The sequence below is a fragment of the Numida meleagris genome, chromosome 7 (assembly GCF_002078875.1).
Source record: "Numida meleagris isolate 19003 breed g44 Domestic line chromosome 7, NumMel1.0, whole genome shotgun sequence".
Classification (NCBI taxonomy): Eukaryota; Metazoa; Chordata; class Aves; order Galliformes; family Numididae; genus Numida; species Numida meleagris.
In genome coordinates, this window is record NC_034415.1 from 16841957 (window position 1) to 16862761 (window position 20805).

Genomic DNA, 20805 nt, shown 5'->3' on the forward strand with positions numbered 1-20805 from the left:
ACTTTATTGTGTTAGTGTCCTACAAAGAGGAAAACTTAACTCTTAAGTTAACTTAAGAGTTAAGAGTAACTTAACTTAAGAGTTTGTGTCCTAGAGTATATCTTGCTGTGCTGAATCCTTTTGTAAGTCTTTAACAACTGCTTTAGTTACAGTTTCCTAATGGTGGGAACTATTAAGCAGCATTCTAATATTTAGAATGGCTTTGGGAAGTATGTGCATGATGTGAAACCTTTTGAAACTGCTCATAGGCATTTTAAGTTTTAGATTACAAGTTCCTCTCAAAATTTTCATATTCAAATTTGTTAAACATCTTTTTTTTAATTTCTGTTTTTCAGAGAATAGTGGAAATACGATCCTCAGCTGTACGATTTTGCAGCCATGCTATGCACCTGGAAAAACTGCCCTTCACACTAGAGTATCTGTAACGTGCACCTTGAAAGGTAATCTGTTCCTTGAAAACTTCAGGTGAAATTTATACTTCGATCTACCCCTCTTTTGTCATTACTGCCTGCCCGTGTTATGTCTCTTAAATTTTTGGTGTTATTCCATAGTGCTTGATGTCCATTTATGATCTACAGCGCAGATTCTGTTTTCCCTGCAGTCACTATGCTGTTAAGTCCTGAATATATTCAATCTTTTATGAAATTTGACTTTAAAAAAAAGACCACCACTACAGCAAAAAATGTTTTCCAATACTAAAAATATTCTCCTAGTAAAAATATTGCATATACTTCCTATTTTTATGTATATCAGTTGAATATATACATATACCAGTACAATAAGTACAACAGATCCAGCTGCACTAATTAAATGTCAAAAGTCTACTAGTTTGCTATTTAGAGAGTTCCTTGAAGAATTTTTTGTTATTATTCAGTATCATCAGATTATTATAAAATATCAGACAAAGCTAACAAGATACTTAGACTATTTTACACCTGTATTGTTGCACTTGCTATCCGTTTCCCTTCCCACAGTGTGCCACTTTGTTGTGCTTTCAAGTTGATTTGATTCCATATTTGAAAAGTACTGTTAACATTTACCTTCTTTACATAGTTAAAATGAAAGTTTCTTCCACAGTTAACTATTATTTTTCTGGTACTACTTACAAATACTCAAGGCATCAAAGCTGATAATATGTTACTAGTATTTTGCTCACCTCTGAAACTGATGTTTAATTATATGCTTCTTCCAAGATTGTTTACATATTTCTTAAAGACACAGGAGATAATCTTGCATTGTGCCTTACTTTCTGATGCTTTCAGTAAAGCATAGACCCTTGGTTGCATGTTTTGATTTAGCAAAGCTAATAAATATGAAAAGTCTTTAAGCATAGTATTTCCCTCTAGTGCCTTTGAATGAAGTCTCCTTGTTCTGTCTTAACTGGTTTTCTTGTATAAAGCTATGCATTTCATACAATTCATTTTAAAATACTAGTGCTTTTTTTTGTCTTCCTCTTCTTTTATGAAGTATTCTGTCCACTAATGTATTCTGTCCAAATGCTGAGACTTAGAAAGGACTCCCTTCAGAACCTAGTATTATTATGTAGCAGTTTTGAAGTATCAATGATAAACTCAAGATCTGTGTTGCCCTTCTTTTAAAACATGCCGGATGTTATGAGATGAATGGTTCAGCTGTTCATACCACATGCTATTTCCTGTTGCATGACTACTGAGAAAGTGAAGCCAACTCGTAAGAATTCTATTTGGCTTGATAATACAGCGCCATTCACATTAATGTTAAGCTCTTAACTGATAAAATTATATAGGCATGGGCAAACTGTGTCAATGGTTAGGCTGGGAAAAGAGATTGAAAAAACTTAATAGAGGAAATAGAATACTATTGAAATAAAGATTTTTCAAGTACATGACAAAGTGAAAGGAATATTCACACTCCACTCTGAATAATCTTGTTTGGAATCTCTAAATAGTTGGAGTTACAGTAAAAATGAGAAGAAAAAAGATACTTAATGATTTTAATATACATGGGTAAGAAAAACCTTTGAAGATAAATATTTAATGTAAAGACTTGTTGAATGGAAATATTAGAATCAGATGAGATACTTGATCACATTTTCAGATACTACATTAAAGACTTCATGCTTCTTAGGAAACCAATTTTCCTTAAAAAGCTGAAAACAGGTCTTTCTCCATGCTCAAGTGAATCCTAATGACATTACAAGGTTCCAGGGAATCCTGCTTGAACATAGAACATGCACAGTGGTTGGGTTCAAATGAGTTTTACTGTTGCTGTAGTGATGATTTGCTATGGGTCAAGACATCTGCCATTCTTTAAGACTTCTGTAGCCTGTTTTGGTTCTACCTGAACTCCACATGCGAACCTGTGAGTGCGTATGGTTGTTTCTGGTGCTGTTTGGCAAAGCACTTAAGAGAACTTTCAGTCTTTCTCTGCTCTGGTTCTGGATTAAGAAGAAAAGCATGATTGCAAGGTGGCTTTTGCATGTAAACCCCAAAATACTTTGGCATTGGGAATACAATTGTTTGTTTCATGCCCTTTTCTGTGCCACATGTAAGGTAGCCTACATAACAGTGAATGAATGAAATTCCTCTGGAAGAGTGTGTTTGGAGGGTGTTACTACTTATTCTTATCTGGATTAGATTCTATCATGATTTCAAGAGAGTATGTTAGGATTTTTGCTGTATTGTAAGTGCTAGTTCAAAGCAAAATAATTTGTGTTTTTAGTATTGCTTCTCTTCATATAAGTTTCATTTAAAGTTATCGTGGTAGAAGAGGAGAATCTTTTTGTGAATGGAGGAGGGAGGGGATGAGAACAACTAATTATTTGGGAACTAGTAAACAGTATGCAAAAGTTTGGGAATATTTTTCAAGGCATAGAAAAGGCAGATGGCTGGCCAAAAAGCTGTGACTGGCCTTAAGGGTTGGAAATAATTTAGAGCTAACCTAACAGAAGATATTCTGAGTAGGTGATGTCTAGGAAACTTTTTTTTTTCGAGGTTGTTGGATTTTATAAAATATTGTATCTTTCTGAAGTGTTCCTTCAACACAGGTGGAGCTAATTTGTAAAGTCTTTGTATCTTCTTGCGAAGTATTCCTACAAGACAGACGTCCCCTATTCCCTTATCAAATCCACTAAGAGAGCCTTTAAAAAGGCATGTTTGGTCTCTTGAAAAGTGATTATAGCAAAAAAAAGTATTACTGTTTATTTAAGCCTTTGCTTCATAAGCTCTAGATAGGCGAACTTTGGTGTGGCTCAATTGTTTATTAATTGTTGTCTTTGTTAGTAATATAGATAACTTTTTTCATTCAAATTTCTGATAATGCGGACAGTTATTATCCGAAGTAACATAAATGTCAATGATTAATTGAAGATTTCTGTTCCAGCAGAGCAATTCATGTATACTTATGCACACGTGTGCATCCATGCTCATGTCTTGGGTAGATTCAGTCCTTGAGCTGTGGGCTACACCTGTGGAAGCACACACCTGGTAAACAAACTTTGTGTACAAGTAAAATTTCTGGTGGATCTCCTGTACATTCTGTTGTTTCTTTTCATCCTGCTCTAAAGCTGCAGATATCTTGTTTCCTGACTTTCTGCCAGAGCCCTGCATAAAGTCTCTGGCTACAAAGTGTAAGAGATTAAAAAGAGAATGACTTCTGAATGAGGAGGCTGCTTTAAATTATTCAGAGATCCTCCCTCTTCCTCTGTTCCTTTTCTTGATGTTTTGGATCAGCAGCACATTCCTAGCTGTACGTGTCTTTAGAAAATATATTTTAAAGGAACAACTTCAATTTGTAAGAGACTTTGAAACTAAAGCACAAAGCAGTCATTTTTGCTTCATTGCATGTAGTGTAATAGACAACTGTCTCTGTCTAACTTAGAAATATGAAGAATCACTAAATTCACAAGTTTTGTATAATCTTTTAAAATCCTTTCTAAGGAAAAAAAAAAGTCATTTTAAAGGAACAAACAAGCAGTTGAGACTTGTCACAGTAACTGGTTTATCTTCAAACTTTTGGCATCAGGGTCCCTGATCCTTTTGTCAGTTAAAAAAAAAAAATGCTTTTCTAAGAGCTCTCTAGGAAGAGAATACTCCCTGAGGGTACTAAGGCATTTTGAAGAAAATAAAAAATGAATTAAATCTTCACCCAAAACTTGAACTGGACCCAAACTTAACATTTCTTGAGGCTTGACAAGTTTAGAATGTTTCCTTCCTCTCCCTCCTCATTACTTTTCATTTACACGCTCTTCTGCATTTCCAGTTTCTGGCCAAGAAGTGAGCTATGCGTTGCTGGAATTCTGCACCAAACAGGGGCAATATTTCAGTGGTATATTTTGGCTTGCTTATAAGAAAAGAATTCCCAAAGAACTCAAGGAAAACATGTCCATGTTGAAATGCTGGACGATTTTGGAAAAAATCAAAAGGTTTAGGTAATATTTAAGTAATAACAGTGATTGTTAATAATTTAAGAAAATTGTTCATGTCAAGTTCCCCTTCTTTCCTATGCCAGCTGTTAGCATAATTATGAAAATATAATACTAACATTATTTTATTTATTTAGCGTTTATATAAATGACTGAAGTGGACTATAAAAAGAAATGAAGATTTAATTAAAATGAAATAGAATGAAAAAATCTATATTTAAAAAGAAAAAAGATGTTTTAAAAACCTTCTAAATTTTTGTCATCATTATTGCTAACTTGAACATTACTAACACTAGCCTGAACTAAAAGTTAAGAGTTCTACATGCTTGACTGAGATGTTTGAGTACTCTTCTTGTAACCTTAAATGAACTAAGAATCTGACAACACCCTTTCTACTCTCCTCTTACAAATTTTTCTCAGTATGTGTTCTGCCAGTTTCTGAATGCAATAAAATCTTCAACATGTCAGACATTGAGTGTAAACCTAAATAGTTCTGGCTTGCAGATATCAAGCCAGTGAACTAAGCCCTTGAGAAATCCACTCTATAAAACTTGCCTTGATACCTGGAGCTTTTCTGCTTCAGAGGTTCAGTAACAAGAATTATTGCCACTAAGGACTTCCACGGTTATGTAGTGATGATACATTGCTGTTCTAATGAAACATTAAAATATATATATATATAAAGATATTATAAAAACACAACATAATAAAAAAGAACTTCTGTCTTAGATTTAAATAATTTTGGAAACACTGCTTCTTTAGGGACAGCGTTCTTCACAGCCAGAAGATACATTTACTTTCTGACAGCCTGTCTGACTATTTTTGACAGCAGCTACCCTGAAATTTCTGTGGGCCTTTGAAAAAAATTAACTGATTCTGTTTTATTTGTTTTTAAACAAATTAACAAATAACAGTATTAACAAATACTGTTTTAAAACAGTATTTCTAACAGCTAAGTAGCTTTCTGATTAGAGATGACTGTGAACTTTTCTAGTGCTTATCTCTAATGTACCTCCAGAAATTATTTCCATTAGGAATTGGAAAAATACTTCCAAAAGGCAAAAATTTAACATTAAAAAAAAAAAAAAAAAGATGATAGAGATGGAAGATGACCTTCTGGGTTACTTAGTTTGATACTGTGCCATTGCTTTATTGTATTAAGTGGGTAAGGTTTTGAGGAGAGGGGGACAATTTCCTTGTGTTAACTAATAATACCTGGTTAATACGTTTTACTTACTGAGATCTTTTGCTCTGATGAAGTTTAGGTATCCTGTAGAGGAACTTTGTGTCTTTGCAGTGCTTGATATACTACTTACACAAGGTCTGTAAAAATAAAGGTATGGATGCATTGCTATTTTGCTCATTTTCTGCTTCTGATGCTTTAGCGTGGGTGAGATTAGCTCATAAGTAAATTTTCTTTTGCAGCCTTTTATTTGTGTAGGGGTAGATGAAGGGCAGCATGTCAAATCCAACAGCCAAATGTTATTCTTGTGGCTGAACCAGCACATTGGACATATATAAAAAAAAGTCACAGGCAGTGGCCAGTGACCGCTGCCTGGTCCTCAGTACAGAGCTCTGTGGAGGAGCATGTGGTATGTTGAGTTAGGTGAGCCGACAATTTTGCTTGCAGTGTTCCAGGCCACTGACCATTTTCTTGCCTTTCTCCTGATCTCCATCAAACAAACAAACAAAACTAAAAAATACCCAGGGAAGTCTTCTTTAAATCGAATGCTAAATGTATTTGTATATAGAAAATAAATTGACACAACCCAGTGTAAGCCATCTAGTTAAGCCTGTTAACCTGTGCAGGTATGTGGACTGGTTACCATGCTGTAAGACATTGGTTGTCCCCAAGGTGCCCACCAGTGTATTTGCACTGACTGCACAGAAGCAAGGAGTATTGTTGGCTGAAGAAAGTGTCTGATCATAAGTAGAGGTTTATGGTATGATGCTTCTGTTGTTGGCATTTAACAAATTTCACTTGTTTTCGGGTTCATTTTGAATTATCCCAGAGCCCTTAAATGAAGCGCCAAACCCTTCTGGAATTCTTTAGGTTTGATTAAACAACCCTTGAAGGAAAGTCCTCGTCCAACTTTTTAATGAAAAACAATGTGGACTTGCTAATTTATGAATAGATGACCAGAGGACTTTTTTTTTTATTGTTGTTGTTATTTTTTCAGGATTGTAGGCTTTGGCATGTAGATTTGATACTCTCTCTACTTAGATGTTTGCTGCACCAAGAATGATTGCTCTTGGGCCAGGCCCTGTACTGTGAGAAGTGCTGCGCTCTGAAGGGAAAAATGGTGCAGAGCGGAGTCTGGGGAGAGTTTCTGTAAATATAACACATTGAAGACAAATAGAGAGTTTGCTTTGTGTTTGGTATTTTATAAATGGAAATCAAGATTACTATACTATCAGTTATAAAACTTAATAAGGAATTAAGATTACACAAGACAATTTGTTTTTTAAAGTTCACAAATGTAGTTATTGTGGATTACTCTAATGATGTATTTTACCTGTGCATTTTGGTGAAGCAGGGTATAGACAATGACCACTCATGAGAAAGTGTTTTGGATCCAAACTTGTTATACCATATGGAGATGGATGAGAAAAGAAAACAGTTATGTGTGTTTCATGGGAGTGTAGATTTTTCACTTCATTCTGGACAAAAATAATGGGAAAATTAATCATATAATCAGATTTCCAAAAAATCTTTCTCAATCTGAGAAGCCTCATTGCCTCTACTGCAATGCAAATTTTTCACCTCTGACATAGATACCTTGCCAGTAATGTACCTCAGGTGGAGTTGCTGTTAAGTAAGCATTCTTTGTCACGTGCTTTTAAATTAATTTGGTTAAAAGACTTTTGTTTTCTTTGAGGCTGCACGATTCAGAGGGAGAGAATTTGCAATTTATCCCTTATTAATTTTATTATAAAAGTTTAAGGTCAAAAGTCTCAGCCAGTGTGGAAATTGGCAGAACTCCACTGGAGTCAAAAGGGCTTTGCCAGTTCACACCATCTGATGTGTCACCATTTCTTTTATTTTTTGCTAATGATGTTGTATAAAAATGTCACCACTGAATGCAGATAAATTATTTGTAATATAATGCCAACATTTGGTGCAGAAAGTGTTTCTTTTATATCACACAAAGTCTGTCTTAAATTGCTCAAGTTAAACTGAAAGTGAAAAAACATGAAATGGAAAACCCTAGAAACAGAATTATTCTGTTTTATTATCTGAGTGTTTAGCACTTTGCCCGAATGATAATGTTTTTCTTAATATATAAGACATAGTTTCTGCATGATTTCAGTTGTCTTTTTCTTCTTAAAAGAGAAATGAATATTTGGATAATTTAGTGAAGCGATAAGGGGAACAAAAGAGGTATTTTTTTCCTCTTTGGAGATAATGAGGGAAAGCAAGTGCCCAGAACCAAGTGTCTCTGTCAAGCAGTCAGTCTTTTCAGGTCCCAGGAAATAATAAAAAGGAAAAACAAACTAAACAAGTTAATGAAACAGAACCAAATCCCAAACCTTGCCTGCCTAAAATAACAATATAAATTTAAATCCTGGAGAGTAATATAGCATTTCCAACTTTCCAATCTGAATGAGATGTGAAGTTTTGTATTTCGATAAGGCAGTGATAAAAATTCAAATGTATGATTTGGGGAAGATGGATAGAAGTAGTGTAGGACACTTAGGAAGTTCCATCTGATTTTTTTTGACATTTTTTTCATCCTTTTTCCAAAGATGAGTTAATGGAAATTTTCTGGAATTTACCTGTGCCTATCTTCTGTCTCACTAGTAACAACTGAGTTGAAGTCTTAAGAAAGACCTGAAAATTGCTCTGCTCAGAAACCAGAAAGTGCTTTCAGCACAAAGATGGGTCCCATAGTATATAATCATAGGGCTGTCAGCTCTCTTCTTTGCCATAAGGAAGTTGTTAGAGTAGGAGCATCTTTGCAGATTAATTTGAAGTTTAAATTTAACCAAATCTTACAACGATCAGGGGTTTTGGTATGGATTCAACAGATACTGTGACAGCCAATCCCTAAACTACAAATTGCTTAGCACCATAAATATATATATATTCTTTTATACACACAGGCATGCATTCTTCACACTTTACCATGTGTTGTCACATCATATATATTTTCTCTGCACTGAATAATGCAGCTACCACTCATTTCCCCTCACACCTGCCTGTAAATTCCATGCTTTTTCGATATGTATTTTGTTATAGCTAGAAAAATAGCCTTACCTTTACTTCCAGGTTCTGTCCTCACTGGGAGGCATGATGTGTTCATTGTTTAGTTAGTCTGAGTAAATTGGTAAGAGATACGTTTCCAGTCAAGATTAAGCAGTTTGTGGTTTTCTTATCAGTTAGCTGGTCAAATTTGTGTTTATATTTTATGGTTTTGAAGCAGAACGTAAATCTTAAATAGAGATGATAGTTACTGTGAAAGGTCCACAAGTGGCACCATGGCTGTGTTGTTAGCAATTCCTGAGGTAGATAGTTGAAACCTGGCCTAAATATTCTTAGACTATGCTATAGGCTTGTGATGTATTCAAAGACATAACTTATGTTGTTAAACATGTCTCAAAAAAAAAAGTCATGAAATTTCCTAGTAAATATCTATTTCTGTGCAGCCTTGGCTATAAGCACACCATAAAAGCCAAGGCTCTAGAGAAAGAGTGTAGAACCTCTTGGCTTGCCTGGACTGCATTGAGTAAAGAGGAATTGTTTTGGGCCATATAAACATAGGTTGCTCTGAAAGTAATGCCCCCTATTTATTTCCATGGAAATGAAAACCAATACAAAGAGCACAATAACACTATTTGGTAGTGCAGATTTTCAGCTACAAAACCCTATTTTTCAACGTAGTCACCACCATTAGCCATGCATTTTCACCAGCGATAAACAAGAAACATCATGCTGCAGTCATAAAAACCTGCAGCAGCAGAGGTGACTCACTGTCACTGCTGTTGTAATGCATCATCCACCGCCTCACTGTGCTCATATCCACTGTTTGGTCTCCATAAACATTTAGCAAGAATTGATGAATGTCAGTGAAAGCCAGTTTTTCCCCATGGAGGAACTGAATAACACACCTTTGCTTCATAGGCACTTCCATATCAGACCCCATTTTGTCAGACTGCCCCTCGTTGGCGAAGAGCTGCCACCTTTATAGTGTGGGGAGGGAGGCAGTCACATTGCGAGCTGTGCTGGGCCATGGATCAGACATGCGTACTCTGGAGCATGAAATGAGACAGCTCTGACAGCAGAGTTCAGCTGGGGCTATTAGAGCCCCATTGTGCATTGTTTGAGGTGTAAAAGCTGTGGTGGCTCTGAGGGTGGCACATCATCCTGTCCAGGCTTCTGGCTTCACAACGTTGAGTCTGGAGTCACTGAGAGCTTCTGTTTAGCTCTGGTTCAAGGCTTTGGCACTTTTCTGTAGGAAGCATTCCTGTTACATTGGACTCCAAGGGTTTGCAGTCTCCTGACTCTTAGAAAACCCCACAGAGTATAATTGTCCACAGGTGCAGGGGCCGGGGTCCTGCCCAGGAAGTGGGCAAGCCCTGGTACTCTGCTAGTACACTTATGAAAGTTTGTTGAATCAATGATATTTCTGAAAAACATTTCAACTTTGACAAATTGTCATTCTCAATTTTATCAGAAAATTCCTCACGAGTTCTATTTATGAATGTCTTGTGAGTATATTTAGGTTTCCCTTGGTATATAATTCAGATGATGGTTTTGTTGAATAACTTACTGAGAGTTAAGTGCTTTCAACTTTTGCTTCATTACCCTTGTCCTGAATGTTCGCATCTGCTGGAGGAATGCCTAACATCAAATTTTCAGCTACCCTTATTAATTTAGATCAATCATGTCTTAACAAGAATATTTACTTAATACATTGGAAAAAAAATCAAATTCTTGATTTTTTTCTGATAGAAATAGCCTTATTTGATAAAGTTTTTTTTAATCTTTGTTTTAGAGATTCGCTAAAAAAAAAGAGCATAAACAAAAGAAAAAGCAGGAACACTAGGGATGATTTTAACTCAAGAGATATCAAGCTTGTAAGTTTTGATTACTCAGAAATACACAGAAAATAAATCCAGATAAGATTAAAGAAGCCCCAGAGGATGTGAAAGAATATCATCTATGCTAATATGTTGGCTGAATAATGAATAACATTAGCTTTGAATCACAATAAACATATTTTTAAACTTAGATCAAAAATCTTAGTATCTATAGACTTTCTTTGACTGTGTGCTTTGGAAACACATTTGTCAGAGTTTTTATATGGAAGTACTTTAAATTATTTGAACATTCGTATCTTAGTGCAGATTTAAAAATCTAAATTACTTTTAAATTCTTTAGTCTGATATCTGTATCATTCTTCAGTACTAATCAGATATAATTGGATCTGATTTTACTTTTAACAGCAGTTTCCTAATTTTTGGTGCGCCTCATTAGAACTTCCTTGGGTACTTTAGGTTGTCCAGATTTTGCACAGTGATCACTGATTTAGCTTTCTAATATAGTTTATTCTTAGTATTTCTCTTAGTAATATATTTTCCTCTTTGTACATTACTTATTTCTTCTTGAATACTGTTGAGAGAATAATTGTATATTCCAGCCATTTAATAGGTTACTGCAGACAAAGGTCACAAAAATCAGGTATTTATTTTAAGTTGAACTGAATTGCTGGTGTGAATGCTTTTTTTGCCTGATACCAGCCAGTTACATATTGTCCATTTCTGTCTTTTCAGGTGAATGTCTCACTTCAGCTTTGTAAGGACTTTTCTTCCTCTTCATCTCACTGCAATTTCAATACTGTTTAATAGTTTCCTTGCTGTTTTTTGGCTCTAAATCTTCAGCTAGGTGAACTACTTCCCCAGGGAGTAAAAAATCAGAATTCTGTTTCATTTAGAGAATTTCTGAATAGATAAGATTTTAATTTTTTAAATGTTTCTGTGTAGTTCTGGCATGAGCCTTTCTTTTTAAGAACACAAGAGCATGTTGTGCAAACACAATGACATATGTGTACCAAATGGTTAAGGATTTGCATTGCATACTACAATTTGTTCAGTATTTTTTGAGGTGAATACCACATGCTTGTTTCCATGGATGTTATGAAAGACTTCACATATTTTATTAAACTTCAATTTTATACATTTGCTTGCAAGAGAGTACTCACACCTTTGCTTTTTGTCCACAGTTACACTTTTTTCAAGAGCAGCACTCTGAATGAACAGGCATGTGAAAATGAGGTGTACTGTCTCATGAGTGAAATGTTACACAATTCATTAAAGATCTTGGGGTTCCCCTGAGAACTTATGGGTTTCCTAAAAAAGGAAGAAATTTTGCTATCTTCATTGCTTTCTCTACTGGTACCTCTGTTGTCTGTAGAACTGCACTACTGTCAAATCTTTGTCAGTCTTACATATAACCTTAAAACATTTTATGTCTCTGTGCTGCTGTTTCTTCTCCTGTCTTTTCTATGTCATACTTTGCAGATAAGAATGGCCTAATGGAATGGTGGTAGTTACCAAGAGCTTAGGTCTTCACCTATCTGGATTCAGTGACCATCTAGACTATGTAGGTTCTGTTCCTGAAAAAAACATTTAAGATACACAACATGAAATTGTTCTTTGTGTTCATAAATTGTGATAGATCAGCAAAACATCGGTGAGACTTGGAAAGAACTCATGTTATGGTTATAGATCAAGCGTTGTCTACTATTTTTGGAAGTCCTAATTTTGAAGAGTCTTGTATGTTGGTTGAAATTGCAATAGACTGGCCTCATGCTAAACAATCACAAGGTCTGTGTCATAGTGTCAATTTCTTCTAGAGTCTTGTGTTCATTTGTTTCTAGTTTTATGATATTGGAAGTTCTAAGGCTGATTTATGTTCAACCATGGGCATAAGTTTGTGCTTGTTTGGGATCTTCTTGGTTCTCTTGAGGTCACTCTCTTTAAATTCTTAATGTGCCTAACAATGGCTGTGTAACAGTTTCAGATTGACAACATCCCTCAGATTTGAGATACCATACTGTAATAAGATGCCGTGTCTTTGTTCAGAAACTTCTATTAGCACTGAGAGAAAGGAATTGCACACACCAGAAATACAAAAGACTGCATTGGCAATCAGGTAGCTTCCCTTCACTTTCCCCTCTTCCTTCATGTTAAGTCTAGTCTGATCAGAATTATGAAGTTAAATCTGTCTTCCCACTAAGATTTCCACCATGGGTAATGCTATGTGCTATGTCTCTTCTTTGTTGTCAGTTTGCTGGTAGACTTCCAGCATAGTCTGACAGAACATAAACAATGTTATCCTCCTAATGGATTAATCTCTAAAGAAAGGTCATTAAGGTAAGATTAGTTCTGATTTTGCACTTTGGAATCTGTAATTTGCTGCTGCTTTTGTTCTTGTTTTTTGAGTCTTCAGGCACGTGAGGCTTTGTACAGTAGAGGAACTGAGGAAAGATTCTCTCTTCTTTCTCCTACATGTTCTTGGGGACACTAGGAGGTGTAAGACAAAAGACAATCTTAAAGAGGAGTCTCCTTGAAAACAAGTAGGCTTCATATGTCTGAGGAAGTACATTTGGATTTACAGTACAAGTCATGCTGAAGATTGTGAAGAAATACCAGACTTTAGGCAATTACCTGTTTGTGTGTGTTTTTGTTGTTAATTGCTGATATATTTAATATTTTTATATATTGACAATAAATTTTAATATGCTAGTACCATTTTGAGGAAATTATATCTGCTTTAAAGATATAACATAATGGTACTTATTTTGTGGCTATCCTCGTTGAAAATAACTACATTTCCAAGCTGACACCAATTCAGAAAATGGAGGCAAATCGTTTTCCGTGATGAGTGGTGACTGCCTGTGTGAGAGAGGTAAGTAACATTTTGTTTGCGTGTAAGTAATGAGCTGTTGGAATCAGGTTCTAAGACAAGCTGGAAGTGACAGATGTACTGTAAATATGCCACAGGTACTAAGATTTTGTTCAAAGTCTCAAAATATGCTTAAGGACCATGATAAAAATAGCATTTTCGTGGCAATTTAAGTATAGCAAGATATGTAGGAAGATGCATTTTATATTTTTTGAAGGAATGCCATCTCATTGTACCATTGATAACTGCTATAACGAAAGCAATGCAGAAATGGAGAATCAGTATTTGTACAGAGCATTAAACTGTATTCTGATTCAGACGATTGAAAACTTTTGGGTTTAGGTCTTAGGAACGCGCATGTGAGCTACATTATATTTTTGTTTACTTTCCTAGTAACTAGATGGTGGACTTGTGGCCAAGATTCATCAAATTACAGAAGAAACTTCATGTTTTCTTACTTTTAAGTATTTAATGATGCTCCCTTAATTTGTCTAGCATGTTTAAGCGCGGAATTAATCATAATGGAAGATGTTAACATTTTGCTTTTAAAAAAATCCTATTCCCCTAAGGTACGTCTCTGTGGATGTCAAAGAGTGAGTTCTGTGGGTGTTGATTTTTGTGAAGAGATTATTACTATGATTCTGAAAATCCTTCCTTACGCTAGATATATTATCCTGGCAACTGGAGCTGTCAGATCTGCTAGCAGATGTAGAAAGGGTCACTTCTAGCACAGAAACAATTTGGACTGTTTTGCAGAGATTTGGTCCTCTTTTTGAAACTGTGATTTGTTTATATCCTTCTTGACATGCATTTACTGCATGCATTTCAGTGTGTTTCTTTTCTGGTGTAGATTGCTTGTCACCATTAGTTTTGTGTTATGACAGCAGAGATTATACATCTTCTGACCAAGTCTCTGTCTAGGCTTCATTTCTGATGGAAATATCTTCTTTTGTCTTCCTTGTATATATTTCCACCCTGAATTCTGTAGGGTTTATTCTCTTCCATCTTTAAAAAGTTCAAGGGAGAATATTCAGTTCAGTATTAATCTCTACCATTGTGGTTTTTTTCTGTAATTTCCATTTTGTATTAGGTACTCCTGTGCGCTCTGTGTTAGTGCCACATAAATTGTATATCAAAATAGGTAGGAATTTAAATCCTCTGAAATTCTGTCATATTTTTAATGCAGCATTTAAAGATCCTTATCTGTAGTTTTTTTTTTGCTAAAGTACTAATATCAGTCCCATGGGCTCTCTTGTTGACCTTTTAAACCCATTAACACCACTGAGGTCCAAATAAAGACATCTTGTATTTCCTTGCCATTTTATGAGATTTAGATTACAGTTTTCCCTTCTATTAAAGTTAATGAGCACCCAGGAGGCAGCGTAATCTGCTGGTGTGCAGTGTGTTCTGCTTGGCTGTTTGTCTATTGAGGCTTTAGTTTTGTATGTATTTATTTATTTACAACCCCAGCCCACAGAGCGGCATCTTTTCACTCAAACTTTGAGCGCACTGTTTTTAGCAGTGTTAGGCTCCTTGATGCATCTCTAAAGATAGTAGCCATTACAAAAAAAAAAAAAGTAACAGTTACTATCTTCCTGATTTACCAGCTCACCAGCCTTTTGTGGCCATGAAAAATACATACCTCACAGGGCACAGAGACTTAACATAATTGTTGAAACACTCATTTTCATATTAGTGTCACGTCATTAGCATGAACACTCCTTTCTATTATAGAATTCTGAAAACTGCTGCTGCCAAAAGCTGCCTCGTTTTTATTAAAAGTAGTTAAAGATCCATTCTCTTCAGAGACCTTTCAGAGTAAAAATTTCAGAAATTAGAAGACTGGAGATGCCATTTTTTGTATGTAGCTCCTAAAGTTTGAAGAGGAAGTCCTCTTATGACAACCATAGGTAGTTAACACTTTAAGAAAAACAGATGAATTTCATTGAGGGTTTATAGAAGGTCCTTTTTTTGAAAACTTAAGTAACAAAAACACAGGGAAATATTAAGTTTTTCATTGGCTATACCTAGTTATTGTTACAATTTTACATTAGAAGATGCATCTATCAGTCCATTAAATTCAGTGTTGCTATCCAAAGAGATTTACAAACATGAAATACACCTTCCCATATAACATAAATAATGTAGCCCCATTTTGATTTTTCTGAAAGTCTCCATGAAACTGAACAATGTTCATTAATAGCATTTTTGGCCAGCTTCCACAGGCTGAAGGATTTTGAAGAAGGTTAATTCCTTTTTGCTAGAGTATTGCTTTGCCATTCTCTGAGTTTCTAAATTTAGAAATTCTGTAACTGTGAGGGGTTGAAGCTTACCTGGCAGGTGAAGACATTGAGTATCAGAGCAGAGATGAGGGACCTGGTGTATGCAAGCATGGAAAACAGTAGTGGTGGTGATCTGGAGGGAGTCTCAAGGAAGATGTGTAATTCGGTAGTGCAGAGAGTGATAGTCTAATCGTAGTCAAATTTTAAAAATTCATTTGGTGGAGAAATCGTGTAAATAGCCAACGTATTGTCTTCAATATAAGAGACGGTCCGTTTCCTGCCAAGCCATTTCTAAGTCCTCTGAAAATGCCTCCAGGTTCTCTGTATCTACTATTCTCACACAGAAAGAAAAATGAGAAGAAAAAACTTGTCATTTTTGAATGACTATTCCACTTCTGAAAATGAATGTAAAAGGAACATTCTAAATGTTCTTTGTTGAGCAGAAAATAAAAAGGTTATGTCCTAATGTCCAGCAAATAATGAAATGGTGGAATGGTATTATTATGGTTGTGTTAGGAATGGGACGAAGTGTTGGTGCAGCTGCTAAATATAACAGCCACCTTCTCTTTAAGTTTTTTAAGGGAACAGTTAAATGCATGTGTGGTTAGAGATAGTTGAAAATGCTGAAACAACCCCTAAAGAATGAGTTTGTGTATAAAGCTGTTCATTACTGTGTTGGAGCAGTTACTTGGTGGGCTGGAAGTTGGATGCGGGAGTAGTGGAAAGGCTTTGAGAGCAGCTGGGTGTCGGTATGTGTGAGAAAGAGGTCAGATGCTACAGGAGCACACAGGAGAACAGGGAAAGCTGCAGGTGCAAAAAAGAAGCAGTTACACTGATCTTAAGAAAGAGCTGAGAGTTTTACGTAAAGCACTTGCTAAAAAGAGGCGTGAAGCTGGGAGCAAGGAAACTGTCTCCTGCAGCTCGATTCCTGTTGTGTTCAAGGAAATCAGGCTTTAATATACAATTCTCTGTAGGCTGCACCGAAGAAATTCTAGACTCCACAATCAGTTCTTCCTCTTGAGAAAAATGATTATTAGAGCCTGAAGTTTCGATAGACGTATAGATCAAAGGAGTGACACCATTTTGTTTTAATAATGATTTGCTTATTGTAATATTCATTAAGGAAAAACCAGATACTAACTTTTTTCTAGATGAATCTTGTTCCAAAACAGAGCTTTAAAAGGCAAGATAAACAGAAGATATGAGGAGGTACAGTGTAGAAGCAGAGTGAGCATAGCAGCTTTTGCAGCCTTTCTGACTGTCTGGAACCTGTGCTGCCCTTCCTTTGCCTCCCACTCCATTTCTTTTTTTCTGGGATTCCATTCATTGTGTGAGAGTTGCTGCCTGGCTCCCAATGTTAAGAAAGCAGTCATCAGCTGTAAGTGCTGCATTTCAAGTTTGAATTTATGAAAATAATTGAACCAATCTTTCTACTGATACTGCACTTTTAATTATTTAATATATTCCCAACAGATTTATTAGCTTTTCTCAATATAACTAAAAATGGAAGAAAAGCTCTGTTTTATAGAAACACATTTCAGATACCAAGAAAACTGTAAGCCCCAAGGTGGAGTGGTTCAGCCCCTCCTTATAGGTGATCACAAATGCACAATATTGTGAAGCTTGCTTGTTGCCAGTGTGGGAAGTAAACATGTAATTATGACTTTGCAGCTGCTTCTCCTAAAGAAAACAAGCAAGCCAGAAGACTCACATGTTTTATTGCAACTAGAAAGGAAGATGCTCAAAGGGAATATACTTATGCCAGAAAGAAGCCATAACCAAGGTAATACTGTCCTACCAGACTCCTTCGAAGCACATTCACAACTGTGGCATAAAATTGTGAGGGGAAAAAGAAACAAAAGCACTAACATTTAGCAGCCATTATCAGTGTAGACTAAGCTGGAGAAAAGAGTTTTGACTCTGAGAAGTCTGCATTGGTATATACAGGTAATAGTGACCTTTGTACAATGCTAGGTCAGCTGTAGAATGCTCACTTACATAAAATAAAAAATAAAAATAAGACCAAACAATGCAAGAACAAACAAAAATCAGAAAATCCCTAAAATCAATCACCCAAACAGAAATAAAAACATCCAACCCAAAAATTTATTGAAAAGAGCTAAATTATTTTATTTTTTAAACTCAGTAGTTTGTCTTCTGCCCATCTTCTTTTGCTCTCTAATGTTACTTCTTTCTGTTACCTGTCTTCTGGCTCACTGAGAACATGTTTACTTTATTATTTCTCAAATAAAGTTTCTTAGAGGGCAGATTAATACTTTGCTGATACAAAACTGTCAGTATGTCATTTTCTTCTGTACCTACATGACGAACTGCAGTAAAGCATTGATACTGCAGGTCAGAATAGTTGGGACAAACAGTATGCCACCATATAGTTTGTGCTGAGAGACTTCAGAAGGCTCCTGAGGTGAATAAAGGCTTTCTATGTTGGCTTTAGGTGACCTGGATTAATCTTTACGTGAACATATTTCACTGTCTTGATTTGAAACATGCAATGTATATAAATTCCTCATCATCATTCCTCATTCCTTCTTTATATTCTTGTTGTTCAGCATAACTGCACTCAGAATACCCAGTCAGTTTTTACGTAATTTGGTGTCAAGAGATACATAGAAGTCAGAAAATAATACGAAGAATATTAATTTGCATGAATCATTCATAAAATATGTATTTTATTACATTTTGAAGCACTTACCAGAGGAGTTGTAGGGAAAAAAATGTATGTCTTCTGATGAAAATCTCTTTCCCCTTATTATAGTCACCTGCAGTTCATACACTGTTGTCATTAAATACCCAGAAACAAAACACATACAACCACAATACGTTCTTTATTTGTAAAATGAGCCACATTGCTTCCATCCAACTTCCCACAGATCAGAACTTTAATAGGGATATAAATAAGAAACTTAACATATGTGACCTTCTGACCACAGAGTGTAAAATTCCAGGCACTATATTGCTCTACTACTTTTTTTCTTTTATTTGAATGTGTATCCACTATAGTTCTGTCAGAAATTGCATGATTTAAAATTGATATTAGGCTATGATATGAATTACATTCAGGTACATGGAGAGGAAAATTGTGAAGAGGCAATCCTTGCTAAGGACGTTGAAAGCCATTTCCATTTAACCTTCAAATGTAGTGGAAATGACATGATTGTATTTAGAAGCAGTTTTCTATTTGGGGAACATCTGCTACTGTACAGAAACTTTATCTTTTTCTGTCCAATACAATGGTTTCTGTTAATGGTTTCTGAATCTTTAAATGTGCAATTCCACAAATGTATGACCATTCTGACTTGACTAATGAAGTCTGGCAATGCAAATATTGTTTATTCTGGGCAAAGAGACAAAATAAACCCACAGAAGGTTGTACTGCAATGTGGATCCAAATAGGTTTTTTTGTAGGTTGGAAATGTTCAGAGATTTATTTTAAAAATGTACAGTTAGCTTGACAATATCTGCACTTAAAACAGGCAAGCTCTTTCAAGAGAACAGTTTGCTCTCCTCGGCTATTTGTAAAATAGTAATTGTATCTCATTTTTAATAAAACATTTCTAAGAAAATGAACAAACAAAATGCATTTGTGCTTCAGGCCTAAAATCAGGATGTGCTAAAAATACTTTAAAAGAAACAATTATCTGAGATTTCTAATTCCATCCTGCAAAGCTCTGAATCCCAGCTATTCAAGTTTATTGTGTTTTATGAGCTGTCTCTTGAATCTATAAATTTTTGGCATTTCATCCAAACCTTCTCCAGACACAAAAAAGACTTCCAAATTTCACAAGACTTTTCAATTTCAACACAACTATTGAGACTCTAAAATATGCTTCAACTTCCTTATTCAATGATTACTATTAAATAAATCTAAGGCCAACAGAAAAACTGACTTAAAGTAGGAAATATCTTTCAATCACTTTGCTTGCAACTCTTAGTTCATCATGAGATCACATTTGCACAATTGAGTATGCTTTTTCTTTTGAGAACAAGCTTAGTGTTTCCTGACGTCCAGTCAGAACAGTGTGTTAAACACTGCTTAACATATATTGATAACATGAACCGGAAGAAACATTAATCTTATACTATGTTCTATCTATGTGTGTAGGGAAAAGGAAGACCTAAGGACAGGTAATAAAGTGGGATAAATTGACTAAAAGGTATGGTTGTCAGCATGGAGAGATGTGCAGAGGATAAAGGATTTACTATAATGTCTGCTTGTAAAATGAAAGCTTACATTAGTGCCTGTGTTTTGGAATCAATATCATGAGGCTCAAAGTCTGCTTACCAGATGGCTTTTAATTCTTCTAATAATTGTGCCTGCAGTATATAAAGTGTGTGAAAGAAGACAAAACAGCAGAAACTGTTAGCATTAAGTACAATGGCTTATCAACAGATGTTCTAAGTGTTTACAGAACTGTCAAGAAAGATGTTGAAGGTTTTTTTCATTTCTCAGAACTGTTGGAGAAACTGTATGGTGGTGCTCTCTGTGAAAAGGTATGGCAAGAGACAGTGATTTGTGTAACTTTTATAGGTTTTGTAAATTTTATAGATGTATAAAATAGATATTTTTATAATTTTTATAATGTTTATAATTTTAATATATATATATTTTGAATGCTGTAGAAGAAATACTCATTGGCATTAGATATAACTAGACAGGCTGGGAAGCAATGCTTCAAAATGGTTTTTGCCAGTTAAAGTTTATATCTCTATTCTGTGTAAGCACACCACTTTTTTGTCATATGAGGAAAGAGTATGTTTTTTGTTTATTGGTTTTTAAAAAATATTATACAGTTGAGTTGACTGAACTTTGTAGCAAAAATAATCTCAGTGGACTACACAGTATTGCTAGAGAACTCTGTTGCCTTCACTGTACTTAGTATTTGAAAGAGCGGTGAAAGCTCCACTCAGCATTTTACTTTGTACCAAAGTTTACTTTTGGGTAAAACTAAAGTTACAGCATTCTACTGTGTAGTAAGGTAGCTTAGAAGCATTTCTGATCCTCTAGGATATTGAGGGAGCAATCCAACTGAAAATGGATTTGAGCTCATCTCTGGTCTCCTATTAAGCAGAATGACGGTACAGCTCTTTCTGTTATACCATGATCATTAGAAAGAAATGCATGAGAAGGGAGGAAAAAATATGTATTTGTCAATGTACTCTAGGCTTCAGTTTTTGGAGTCAGGGTTGGCTCA

The 20805-nt window shown here is 35.3% G+C and overlaps 1 long non-coding RNA gene across 1 annotated transcript in view; it reads left to right on the forward strand.

Moving 5' to 3' along the window:
- The window catches only part of LOC110402759, a 350073-nt gene continuing 329597 nt past the window's right edge, over positions 330–20805 (forward strand). The window contains exon 1 of the long non-coding RNA XR_002441288.1: positions 330–440. This is a non-coding gene — a long non-coding RNA (uncharacterized LOC110402759). The remainder of the gene's footprint in view (positions 441–20805) is intronic.